This window comes from Myotis nattereri, assembly GCF_964212035.1.
Source record: "Myotis nattereri genome assembly, chromosome: 6".
In the NCBI taxonomy this organism is placed as follows: Eukaryota; Metazoa; Chordata; class Mammalia; order Chiroptera; family Vespertilionidae; genus Myotis; species Myotis nattereri.
The window spans coordinates 50,502,999-50,517,301 of record NC_138081.1 but is presented as its reverse complement, the minus strand read 5'-3'; positions in this window follow the sequence as shown (position 1 = coordinate 50,517,301).

Sequence of the window (14,303 nt, the reverse complement as noted above, 5' to 3'; positions counted from 1 at the left end):
CCTCACAGAGAAAACCAAATTTAATGCTTGTGATTAATATTAATGAGTAGTAGGCCATAATTTTAGGAGGTTGGCTCTAACACGGTTTCTTTTTAAAAAGGTGAAACTACTAGAGTAAATTGGATCAATACTGATCCTAAGTAGAAACTAAATTGAAGCTTATATGCTATTGGGAAAATAATTAAAAATCAGATTAATTTTTATGCCTTTGAAAAAGACATAAATCTCTTGTACTGCTCTGGCTGCTATGAGACAATGACATGTGGGAAGATATAAATCAAGAAGGATCTGCACTAGAAAGTGTAATTTCATTTAATGTAACAGAAACAAAAAATGATGATTATTGATTCTGGCAAATTACATAGCCTCATACGGACTATTACATGTGAATATCTTACATTTTGTGCTAAAGGAGAAAGATCCAGTTCATTTATTCAAGAATTATTTAGTACATATAATATGGCAGGCACTATGCCAGTCTCTGGAAACATATAGATGATTAAAAACCAATTTTACCTAAAACAGTTTATAGATGAGCAGATGAGACAGATGGGGGAAATTATTCTTAAAGCAAAGTAATGATGGAAGTACGGAGGTCCCTTTACAAATTAAAGATTGCTCAGGTAAGCCTGGGGAAAATGGAAACTTTCAGAGTAGGAGCTTTGATCAAAGGATGCATAAAATTAAAAAGTAATTCAATTTAAATCGACTTAAAAGAAATATAAAATGTTCAACATTATATAAATAACTACTAGTGAAATTAAATTGGAAGTACCCTCATTCATACATTTGAAGGTGGGAGTGGATGAGGAGCATGTATGAGAGAGTGAGTATACGGAGAAGGGGAGACACAAATAGATATAAAATTTAGGAGAAGGGGAAACGGAGAGGGAGCGGAGAGAAGTACTATGACAAGACTTTAAATTGGGAGTGGATCAGGGTCATTCATCTGCCTTTCAGACTAGCTTGTCAGTATCATCACTTTTTTGTTTTATCGTATGCCTGTGATGAGTGTTCATTATAAACAATGGAATAATATTCAAGAAAAAGAAGCATCCAGGCCAGTGTGGCTCAGTGGTTGAATGTAGACACAGGAACTAAGAGATCGCAGTTTGATTCTTGGTTAGGGCACATGCTAGGGTTTTGGGTTTCATGCCCAGTAGAGGGTGTGCAGGAGGCAGCTGATCCATGATGTTCCTCTCTCATTGATATTTCTACCTCTCTAGATATCTCCTTTCCTCACTCTCTAAAAATCAAAATATTTAAAAAAGCAAAAGAAGAACCTGGCTGGAGAACCTGGCTAGAGAACCTCGCTATGCTGATCAACTGAATGCTGCCTCCATGTCATTCCTTCTTCGCCGATTCCGTCTGCACCTTTGGGAAACCCTGGACCTGCTGGGGCTGGACCCCAACAAGGGAGACCACCTAGGAGGCCATTGCAAGAATCCAGATAATCAAATGAGGAATGATGGTGGCTTGGACCAGGTGGCTGCAGTGGAGCTGGTAAGAATGGATAATTTTAAAGGAGACAGGAGAGCTGCCCCACCATGAGGTAGACCTTTTCGTAGGCAGCAAGTCCTTTTTTCTGGAAGATCAGAAGGGCTGTCAGTAAGATCTGTGCCTGTCTCTGGGTCTCTCTAGGGGCCAGGAGACAGGAGGAGGCCACCCGAACTCAAGGACAATGTCCGGAAGCAATACCTCCTCTGCATCTATTCTTGGCGAGGATCCCCAGGGGTTAGGTTTCTTCTAGAAAGCAGCCACTGAAAGAAGGAAATTCCTTTAAAAGAAAAATTATCCTGCTACTTCCAAAGAAATTTGCAGAAACTTTAAATATCTGCTTGGTAATCCATAAGTTAATAAAATTCACCCTTAACCAATAACAATAAATAAGTAAATAAATAAAAAATAAATAAAAAAGCAAAAGAAGAAAATAAAAATCAACTGTAATTTTATTCTTTGCATTTTAGGGGCATAGGCTTTCAGAAATTTTCCTTGGCATTTTCATAGTATACAAATAATACATAAGTATGATTTTTTTTAACCAAAATGGCATTGTACTATACTTAATATTTTAAAATTTATTTATGATTTTTATCTTTATTGTTGAGAGTATTACAAATGTTCCTCCCTCTTTTGCCCTGCTGCCCCCACCACCCAGTTCCCACCCTGCCCCAGGCCTTCACCACCTATTGCCTGTGTTTATGAGCAATGCATATGTGCATATAAATTCTTTGGTTAATCCTTCCCATGGGAAGAGTATCATCACTTCTGCTCATGGACCTACACAGAGTTAATAACCGTACCATCCCCATCATTTCTATCGATATACAATCTTTGATCTTGTCTTTTCTACATGACAAATAACATATGTCCTACTCAACTATAAATTGAGTAATATTCAGAATCCTTATGTTTGCTCTCTTAAGGTTCACCATTATCTGGCAGAGAGTTGGATCCCTTACTTCTCCCGTCTGAAGCTCTGCTCCAGAGGAATGGGTCTCTATTGTCCTCTGTGCATGTCTTTGCTTATTTAGGGTTTATGTCAATGTTCTGACTGAGAAGTTTTCTTTTGAGGATTTTGCAATTCTCAGTACCCATATGTTAGACTTTTTCAGACTATTTTAATGAATAAGGACTTTAAGAGAGTGCACGGACACGTAGGGGAGACAGGAAAAAATACTAGCAGATTCAGAACCAGAATTCATTGATAACCGCCTTTAGAGATGTAACAGCAGCAACACCTAGCCTGGAAGGAGTGCATAAAACAATGCAGTAACTTTATTGTTCTGTTTTCTGAGAATCAGGTAGCCCTAATTTAATGCCTCACCTTATCCTGCCTCTGCTGCTGCTTGATTCTTGCCTCTTTTTTCTCAAACATGAGATTCCTCTCATTTTTGGAATTTATGTCTATTTCTGCTTATTTCTTCCTTTATGTATCTTTTTTTATTTTGTATCACTCTTTTATAATCTGATTCTCTCTATATATCTATATACATAAAAGCTTAAGTGACAGTTATGACCAAATGACTGGTCGCTATGATGCGCACTGACCACCAGCAGGCAGATGCTCAACACAGGAGCTGCCCCCAGTGGTCAGCTCCCACAGCCAGCCAACCTCCCGCGGTCCCTCCCCATGACTGGCCCGCCTTGATCAGCCCTGATCACTGGCCAGGCCAAGGAACCTCACCTGTGCACGAATTTGTGCATCGGGCCTTTAGTATGACAATAAAACTCCCTGAGAGAGAAGATTTGATTGATTCATAAGTCACCATCAATAATAAAGTAATTAGGGGTACTGTCCTAAACCCTGTTAGACTTTGAATTAAGTACATAGTTCTTAAAATATCCATGGTCAAGGTAATAAATTTGTGATAAAAAGTGAAATGACTGAAACAAGGAAATATCTACCATAAGGAGGGATGCTGGGAATGGCAAGTATTCAGACTTATTTGGCAAGTGAATAACAAATTGTTTGATGATATCAACTATTTCCTTCATTATAGATAAAATTATTATTATTTTATTTTTCATAGGTTAGGTTATGTCTCTTAAATAAGAAAATGGAATCATTGAAGACAGGGAATTTTTAAAAATTTATATATATATATATATATATATATATATATATATATATATGCTCTTTTAATTAAAATTTTCTAATCAACATGCTGTATATTAGATTCCAGAACTTTATTTATCTTATAGTTAGAAGTTTATACTCTTTGACCAACATCTCCCCATTTCCCCATCTCTTAGCTCCTGACAACCAACCCCATTTCTACTCTATTTATATATGTTCTGCATTTTTATATTCCACGTATAAATGAGATCATATAGTGTTTGTCTTTCTCCGACTTATTTCAGTTAGTCTAATGCCCCTGAGGTCCATTCATCTTGTCACAAAAGGCAGGATTCACTTCTATTTTTTTAATGGTTGAATAATATTTCATTTCATACATATACCACATTTTCTTTCTTCATTAATCTGATGATGGACATTTAGGTTGTTTCCATGCCTTACTATTGTGAAGAATGCTGAAATGAACATGGAGGTACAGGAATCTGGTTGAGATAGTGATTTTTATTCCTTTCAGTGGTCGGCAAACTCATTAGTCAACAGAGCCAAATATCAACAGTACAACAATTGAAATTTCTTTTGAGAGCCAAATTTTTTAAACTTAAACTATATAGGTAGGTAAATTGTTATTAACTTAATTAGGGTACTCCTAAGGCTTAGGAAGAACCTCACTCAAGGGGCCAAAGAGCCACATGTGGCTCGAGAGCCGCAGTTTGCCAACCATGGCTTTAGGTATATACCCGGAAGTTGAATTGCTGGATTATATGGTAGTTCTATTTTTAAATTTTTTTAAAGGACCCTCCATACTGTTTTCCATAGTGGTTGTACAATTTTACATTCCAACTAACAGTGCACAACTGTTCCCTTTTCTCCACAGGCTCACCTACAGTTGTTGTCTCTTGTCTATTTGATAATACCCATCCTTTCAGGTCTGAGATGATATCTCATTGTGGTTTTGACTTGCGTTCCCATTATGATTTGCTATGTTAAGCATCTTTACATATGCATGGCCATATGTATGTCTATTCCATTTTATTGAAATGTCTATTCAAGTCCTCTATTAACTTTTTAAATCAGACTTTTTTTTTTTTTTACTAGTGTGCTGTGTAACTTTCTTGTATATTTTGGATATTAACTACTTATCAGAAAGATGGTTTGCAGTTATTTTCTCCCATTCTGTAGGTTGTCAATTGTTTATATTGCCTTGATACAGCAACTTACACCACATATGTTTAAAAAATGTTTCTTGATTAAAAAAATGCAACTCAACCTATTTTTCTAGACTATTTCTAAAGTGATTAATTGTCCATGTATGTTATTTCCTGTGTTTCCCATGAAAACAAGCTAGTAAAAATAGAAATCACTATTATCATCATATTGATAGTGATAATGATAACCAAGATTTATAAAATACTTTCTATTTTTTAAGATATTTATTTAAGTCTTTCCAAACAATGTCAATTTTCACATAAACTTTATGAATGTCAAGAACTACGAAGGGTCTGAAAGTTTGCTCTACTTACAAGTTACCAGGTTAGCCTCCCGTCATTTAATGGAGACTGGCTGTGAGTACCACATTCTTGGCTCGGAGGCAAAGGACAGCATATTAGTCACAGCAATAGCAGTTGCCAAAGTAACATCAATGTGCCAGTTGCTTGAGCCCAGTAGCATACAGGCAATGCAACAAGGGCTGGGTGGCATCTTTACACTCACTGAGTTGCATTACAGGAAAAAAAACACACACACCCAAGTTTCAGAAACAAACTTTTATAAAGAAGCCACTAGCAAAACTGTCCAACCTTTGCCACAGAGGGAGAAATTATCTTTATTACTCTGGAGAGCAAATAAACCTCTTGCCCACAGAAAAGTTCTCTCTCTCTCTCTCTCTCTCTCTCTCTCTCTCTCTCTCTCTCTCTCCGCCCCCTCTTTCTCTGTTTTGGTAATCCTCACCCAAGGATATCTTTTCCAATCATTTTTAGGGAGAGTGTGTGGGGGGAGACACAGAGAGAGAAAACAATGGTTGGGAGAGACACATCCATTGGTTGCCTCTCACATGGGTCCCAACCAGGGCCGGGGATCTAGCCTGCAACCAAGATACATGCCCTTGACCTGAATCGAACACAGGATCCCTTCAGTCACAGGCAGATGCTCTATGCACTGAGCCAAACCAGCTAGAGCAGAAAAGCATTATCTTTTAACATTCTGGGCTATTGGCTTTACAGTGTACAAACATTCATGAAAAGGTAATCCATAGCCAAAGCTGCCTGTGCGTCTGCCCCAAAATGTGCAGAAATATGGGAGACCCATGAGAATAAATTCCCAAAATGAGATTCACAATTTTAAGCCCTATTTTTATGAAGAAACTATATTTTAGAAAATTTAAGAAACATGTCTCATATCAAATAATTTGTAAGCAGCAAAGTCATAATGTGACCTCATGTCCTGTGACTGCAGGTCTCTTTTCACTTGGTCACGCTGTCTCCTAGGTCCTCACTGCTCACTGCTAATGAAGATGCTAGTAGCCCAGTCTTTGGCTTCTTTTCCATTACATGGAACATATTTAGGAGTCAGACATTGTTTCTACATTAGCTATAGTCCCAGTCATCAAGAATTTACTGCTTTTGATTGTTTTGGCTAGTTTCTAAGTGCCAGTGTTGTACCTTGAACAAATGAGTAAGATCATTTCATATAGCCAACAAAAACAGGGACCTAAATAAACCTTCTCATGTCCGTGTAACAATAAAGAATTTGGCCTTTGCTGTTAAAAGCACATTGATTTTCTTGAAATCATTTTTTTACAGCAGACATTGACTTTATTCCAATTAGAACTGAAGGTTACAAGTGTTAATCCATCGGTGTCACAAGACCCAGGGTTCGCACTGGGGAGGACTTCTGACACATGTATTTGTAGTAATTTTTCATGTAAAATATAGCAGAGTGTTTTTGGAGAGAAAAATGTGCCTGGATTATTTCAGCAACATAATTGAGTGTTTTTATGTGTGTCATGGCATTTCTTAAAACTTTGGCTGGGATGGTGGCATTTCACATCACAGAAAAGGAAATAAAGCTGTATTGTAGTTTGCTTACAGCAGTACCTAGAAAAAATTGAAATTTCAAAGGAGCGAGAGTTTTCCTTGTGGTAAGCAGGGGTCTGGGTAGCATTTTCATTTCCTGTCTCTTTGACTTCCAGTGCCCCCTTCAAAAAGTTCTGAATACAGAAAGCAGAACTTGCCTCCAGCACAAAACCAGAGCCCTCTTTTATTATTGTTGTTTCAGGGCTCCTGGATCTCATGCTGAACCTTAAAATCCTATTCGCAGCTCAGCTGCCAGCAAGCTGTGAGCTGAGCAGTGAAAAGTGGAAGAAATAACAGGCTTCACCATGCAATCAGTAGTTCCCTACTGCAACCATATGTCATGCCTAGCATCCAGGAGACTTGAAAAGTCGTGAAAAACTGCAATGCCACTAGTGCTCCTACTGGGAATTAGTGACGGGCAAGTGCCTGTCAGAAGGGTTAGAAAAATAGAAAGAACCGAGCAAGAGAACAATGGTCACTGGCTAAGGGAAGTGATCAAAATCATTGTCCTCTATGGATGCCATCATTAAGTGATTATAGCTTCTTTCTGTGAAATGCCTCTTGACCCCAGCAATCAAATGCTAAGTGCCTAATGCTAAAGAAGTACAAACACCCTTTCTAATAATGTAGCTTCATGTCATAGTAACAATCAAATAGTTATCATAACCACCGTAATAAAGTCTTCCTGTCTCATCAACTTTTATTTTTAAAAGGTAATATATCATTGTGATTAAGTGCAAACGCCTTGAAGTCAAGAAGAATCAAATCCTCATTCTATTCCTTCTAGTTATGCAATCTTTGAAAAATGTTGTTTTATTTCTCCAAGCCACAGTTTCTCAGCTGTTAAATGGGAATAATCATACTTAACCTAAAGTATGTACAGCTTTATACCATGTCAGGCATATGGAAATATTAAATAAATGATGTTATTAATAATTATAGGAAGAAGCACAAGTATTATTTTTAAGGTTGCATATGATGTTAATATTTCATTTTGTGGATAAGATTAAAATAAAAGTGGAAATTTTAGTTAAAACATTAACTTTTTTATTTTACACTTATCAGTGTACAAAGGTCACTGATTTCTATGTTCTATAGAAATTTATATAAAGCAAACAAGCATTCATAATACACACCTACACATACATTTAGATTTTATGAAACTGTGAAAGGCAATTTAAACCTGTAATTGGATTGTTTAAAAGAGTTATTTTAAAAAATCCATTATTGGGATCTTGGAACCCATTTTCTCTGTGAAATAATGCTATAAATTGTAGTGAAACTCCCTGACCAGCTCTGAAAAGTCTTTTAACCTTTCTTATTCTTAAAATATTGTGTTAGCTGAACCATGCTGAATATATCTGATCATTATATAACAATTTTTGATAGGAAAATGACTCCTAATTCCCTACTTTAGACATGGAAACATACTAGTATATATATTTTGTTTTGACCATGAGTATAGTTCCCATAGCTGAAAGTCACTATTTGAAGACTGAAGTAAATTATTATATTATATTATTGTATTTTAGATAGATTACATATTAAATTATATACTGTGCTTTATATTAGTTCTATTATATATTAAATTAACGCCTTAATTCTTTCCAAATTTAAAATTATATAAAAAAGAAAACAAGAAGCAGTCCCCTCTATGAGTTAATCTTCAAGGCTTCATAGCAAGGCAACGTCATTCCTGCCAGTCACTCATAAGAATGCAGCATAGATTCACTTGAAAATAATCATGTCAAACCAAGTCCAATCCTGTTTTACATATGGCTGCGTGGTGCACAGAGGAACGGCATGAGTACTCTGTTATTTTAGGGAATATTTGGAGACAGGAATCTATCCCATCCTTGTGAATAAGATAGCAAAGGGTGACCTGAATGTGAGACCTATGATGTGGATTTACAGAAGTGGGAACAGCCAGTTTAATACGTGCTAATTGATGGTTTGGCTTCTGTCTAAAGATAGGATGCTAGTAGTGTGGCATTTCCCAGTCCTTTTTCACGTGTTGTGTCAATGAGTTGGAGGGAACATATAATACCAACTTTCCACAGAGAGAAAGTTAGAAAACATGTCTGACTAAATTCACATTCCAAATGAACTTGGAAATAAATGAAAAAAATAATTGGCTTTAACTAGAATAAATGTAAATTTCTTCATGTAAATTCAGTAAATACTTCACACAAGTTATAAATTGGGAGGAGTCCAGCCTGATGGCATTACAGGTGAAAAAGTATGATGACTTTAGTTGATCAATTAATAGGTAATCAATATTATTCCAGCCCTGGCTGTACCTTCTTCCTTTATTCTTACAGCAACCTGACAGGTTTCTAGAGTAGCTGCTGTATGTCCCACTGGACCACAAGCTATTTTGTTTTGTAACCAAAGCACTTTAGTCCAGTACATGATAGACTCTCAATAAATTATGTGTAATGAATGAACTGAATTTATGATGTGGCTAATAAAAAGGTAAGCACACTCCTAAGCCACTTTAATAGATTTATAATGCACAGATGATGAAAATTATGATCCAATAAATTTACCATTGACTGTTTCTAGAACATCTAGTTTGAGCAAAATATCTAAAAATAGAATTTGCCAAATACACATTTTAAGTACAAAAATCAGCATGGCAAAGTGGCTAAAATTATATTTTATGAGAAAGAAGAAATAAATAAAGAGAGGCTGATAAGAAAAATGTTTTCAACTATTTTTAGGATTCTCTTATAGAGTAGACAGACAGATTTATGCTGTCTCCTGAGGCCAGAAAAGCACAATGAGCACATGAATGATCGACTGTGGCCTCACAAGGGAACTTGAGAGTGAATGCAAGGGTATACAAATAAAATGTGCTGCCTCAGAGGTAGTCAATTCTTGTTTATTGGAAGTATTTAAGCAGGTAACATCTGTCAGGATGCAGCAGAGGGAATTTCTCAGTGTGTATGATTCGTTTTTCAGTGTGTACAGTATGTAAAGTCTTTTTTCAGCTCTCGCTACCTGTTCTTTCATTGGCAATTGCTCACAGCAAGAGCCATATCTTCTTCAGGATGTTAAAAGTGCAGTAACTGTTGTTTGAATTAAAGAAATAGAATGCCTTCAGAAACAAATTTCTGTCAAACTCATTACTAACATACGGCTTTGATGATTTTCTTTCTCCTCCTGCTTCTCCTACTCATGTCCCTCTCTACCTCTTCCTCGTCCTTTTTGTTGCTGTTGAATGTTATTATTGCTCTTCTTGTTTTCCTTCATCTTCTTCCATATCTTCCCCTTCTCCTCTTACTTCTTTTCATTTTTTTTTTCTTTTCATCTTTTTCTCTCTTTACTTCTTCCTCCTCTTATCCTTGGTAAATATCAGTTGTAAAGAAAAATAATACTGTTTTTCTTCTATGGAGATAATTTTACTGGTTTTATTAGAACATTTTTATGTTATTTTCCATCAATATTCATGGCTTGTAGATAAGCTAGTTAAAATGTGAATGCATCAAAGTTTTCATGTTGGAAGTGATGGTGTTTCTAAGAGAAAAAAGTAAAGTAAAACTGTTTGGAGGTAATAATGCACACTTATTAAAACCCCGGGTACTGAAGAAAATATTCATAATATAAGAAAAATGAATGATCAGTTATGATATACATATACTATGTATTCTTAAAACATATTAAAATGTTACTGATGAAATTGTGAGAACATTGAACTGTGTGTGAATGGAATTGCCAGATTTGATGTTCCTAATTCATTCATATGGCTATAAAACGATGCAATAAACTATTTTCATTTCTTTCAAAGCTATACATATTGATATGGTTTATAACTGTGCTAATATAGCAGTCAACAGCCACGTATGGTTACTGACCTCTTTGATGAACGTGACTAGGTGAATTGAGATGTGCTCTCAGTGTAAAATATAGTTTTCAAGAGTTGGTGCTAAAAAAAAAGGACTATAAAATGTCTCACTAATACTATAAAATATTCACTATATGTTTAAATGATTCTTTGGATCTTTTAGGTTAAGAATATATATTATTACAATTATTTTTACTTTCTTTAGTGTGGCTACTAAAATTTTTAACTTATATGTGTGATTTGGATTTGTAGCTCACATTATCTTTCTGTTGTATAATCCTGATTAATAATGTATTGAAATAAAACTTTCACAGAATCTTAGCTTGGGAACTGGATGGAAACTTAGTTTGATCACCCATAAAATACAAGGCACTCAAGATTTTAAGCCTCCAACAGAGCTCTTTTGAGGAAGCATTATGTGCCCAAATCTTTTGAATGCATGTAAACATGACCTTGCACACCTCATATTAAAGTAAATATATATATATATATGTATGTGTATATATATATGTATGTATATATATATATATATATATTTGTATATATGTATATATATATACATACATATATATATATTTGTTGGTTGCAATAATTTCATTTTGTACTCTATTAGATTCTGAAACACAGTAGTGAGTTCAGCATTCAATGAGAACAAAATAAATATTCTCTTTTCTTCCTTTATATAGATTATTTTGAAATCTGTGTTTCCTAAGGGAACCGCAAACATAACAAGTATCAGCTCCAATTCAAGAGGCCTTGTTCTGTTTGTTATCAGCTCCCTTTTCCTAAATTGTCCTCCAAACAGGAACAACAGCAGAAATGCCTACAGGCACCAGGAATTTTCCACTCAGCCATTGGCAATCAGGTCCTACAAAAGAGGATGACATTAACCAGAAACTAGGCTATGCAGACAGTATCTACCAAGCAGAGCCTAAACTTTTTAGAAAGGTGGTTTCAATTCTATGCTCTCTTACCTTTAGTCTTCATTTCCCTATTCCCTCCCAAAGTGTTCTTTCATAGCATGAGTACAAACTGTAAATATTTCATGATGTTTGATTTCATCTAAAGTACTTAGGAACAGAAGTTTGAATGAGATCCTAAGGGCCTAGATTTTTTTTTAATAGCTACGGTAAAACAATAACAGAGCCATTCTGCCACTTTCGGAAACAGCCTCGAGGAAAAGGACGAGGAAGACCATTTTACTGGTTATACACCAGGCCCCAAAGGAGTGGGGGTGTCATAAATTATTCTGTGGGTATTGCTGATGTAATTCTTCAGAGTTTGATATTCCAGTGAGTCTATAATTGTATACACAATGGAAGTTGAGAGTTGAAATAAATACAAGAATATTTTAGGCCTCTTGGAAGCTTATGTTAAATTCTAGAAAAAAATATATTTTGTAATTAAAATAAATACATTGTCCATGTATAAAATCTTCAAATAAAATTTTCTGCAGAAAAGAAAAATTATCCATTTTGCTTGTTTTGGTTTATACACAATTATAAGAAACTGCTTCCAGCATATTAATTTCTGCTAAAAATAACGGGACAAAGTATATAGTAGCCCCCAAGCCTTGAAAAATCATTATTTGACCAAATCATTTTATTATTTGTGATTTATCTACTTTCAAAATAGAAGGCTGTGGTTGTTTGATACAATTGAGAGGATTTAGAGAAAAGAAAGGCAGTTAGGCTCCATGGGGAAGGAATGCATATGGATGGGTGGAGCCAGCTCCAAAACACTTATCTTACAAGCACTGAGGACAGCAGAATGTGACAAGGGAAGGGGGAGAAAAAGGGAGAGCCCAGGGTGGCTTTGAAACTTTGAAACTGATACCAGACAGGGAAGGAGGAAATCGGCCAATGGCGGGGGGGGGGGGGGCCGGAGGGCGGGGGGGGGGGCGGGGGGGGGAACATGAGGGGACATAAAATGAGGAAGGTTCCGTGTACAGGCAAAGAAGCTGCCAGCATGTATAAACCCTAGACAAAGAAACTCACTGGTAACCCATTTTGGGATCCTTGCCCAGGAAGGAGTTTGTATACGCTTGCAATACATTTCCACACTTTTGCTTAAAATCTTTTAGTCCACTCTCTTTATTCTTTAAACTTCGTAGGACAAGAACCCGGGATAAGAACTCTGGCTTGCCCTTTGGGGTAACACCTACAACTCATAATTGCAAAATTCACAGGGAGTTTAGGAGACACTATTGGATAGCAGACCTACCATATGGAAGGAAACTGCCTCTGAATCACCATATTGTCAGCTTGTTACCAGAGACTATATTTGGACTGAGATATGAGTAAGAAACAAACCTTATGGTATTCTTTGTTATAGTATTTAGCCTATCTTAAGCAATATACCTTGTTTACAGAAAATATACTAATTTTATATTAAGATTCTTTATTACTTCAAAGCCACTGTTGTTAAGTAATCACTCAATGAGGAAACTAAAAGACTGTTGGAAAAAGTCAGAACTTTATGGCCAGTTTTTCAGGTGATTCTTTAAATAAAGAATAAAATTGAAATAGCTTGCCCTCTGGTTGAACAAAGAGATATGTAACTTAAAAATCAACATATATGAGTATTTTGCTAAAAGATTTACTACTTTTAATTTGATGAAGTCCCACTTGTTTAATTTTGCTTTTATTAACTTTGCTTTTGGTGTCAAAATCCAAAAAATAATTGCCAACTCCAATATCAAAGAGCTTACCCTTATGTTTTTTTTTCTAGGAGTATTACAGTTCCAGGCCTTACATTCAAGTTTTAATCTGCTTTGAGTTGATTTTGTGTATGATGTAAGATAGGAATCCAGTTTCATTTTTTTTTTTTGCATGTGGCTATCCAGTTTCTTAAACACCAATTATGAAGAGATTATTCTTCCCCATTGTATATTTTTGACTCCTTTGTTGTAAATTAATTGGCTATATTTACATGGGATTATTTCTGGGGTCTTTATTCTGTTCCATTGATCTATATATCTGTTTCTATGCCAATACCATACTTTTTATTACTATAACTTCATAATAAAGTTTAAAATTAGGAAGTGTGGGAATCCAAGGAAGAAAACCCCTACAAAGAGAAATTCCTAAACACCAATTATAAAACATATAAAGAAACTTTGAAATGTCTCTTCAGTAACATTAAAAAGTATCCAATGACTCAGAAAGGATTGTGAGGCTCAAGAACATAGATAACATAAAACAATATAAATAAAATAAATGTGTATTTTAAATCCTGCAAGGAATCAAAGCCTGTTAACATTTAGGAAACAAATTCAGAAGATCATGAACAGGATGAAGCCATAAATGAAAATGTGCCAATTCTGAATTCAGAATTGAAAAATATAGTAATTGAAATAAAAAATTCAAGATGGAGAAAATATTACTATTGTTTTAGATGGAGAGAAAGTGAATAAATTGAGAGAGAGAAACAGAAGTGAAAAAAACAGGTGAAAATACAGTGCAGAGAGGTAAAATGAAGGAAGAAATAGAAATTAAAAATGTAGAGACCCGAATAAGAAACAATTTTCACTGTAGTTAGAAAAATAAGGGAGGTGCTATGATCAAAGAGCTAATCACTCAGAATGTAAAAGATATTGAATTTAGATTGAAATAGCCCTGTTATATTCCAAGGGCTAAGAAGAGTAAATCTATTTACCAGAAAAAAAAAAGACAAATTAAAAACACACACATAAAAACTACTTGAGAAAAAAAAAAAAAAAAAAAAAACTTCTTGAAGGAAATGAAAACTAGATTCATAAAAGCCTTGTTTTCAGAAACATAATTCAATAGAAGATTGGAAAAAA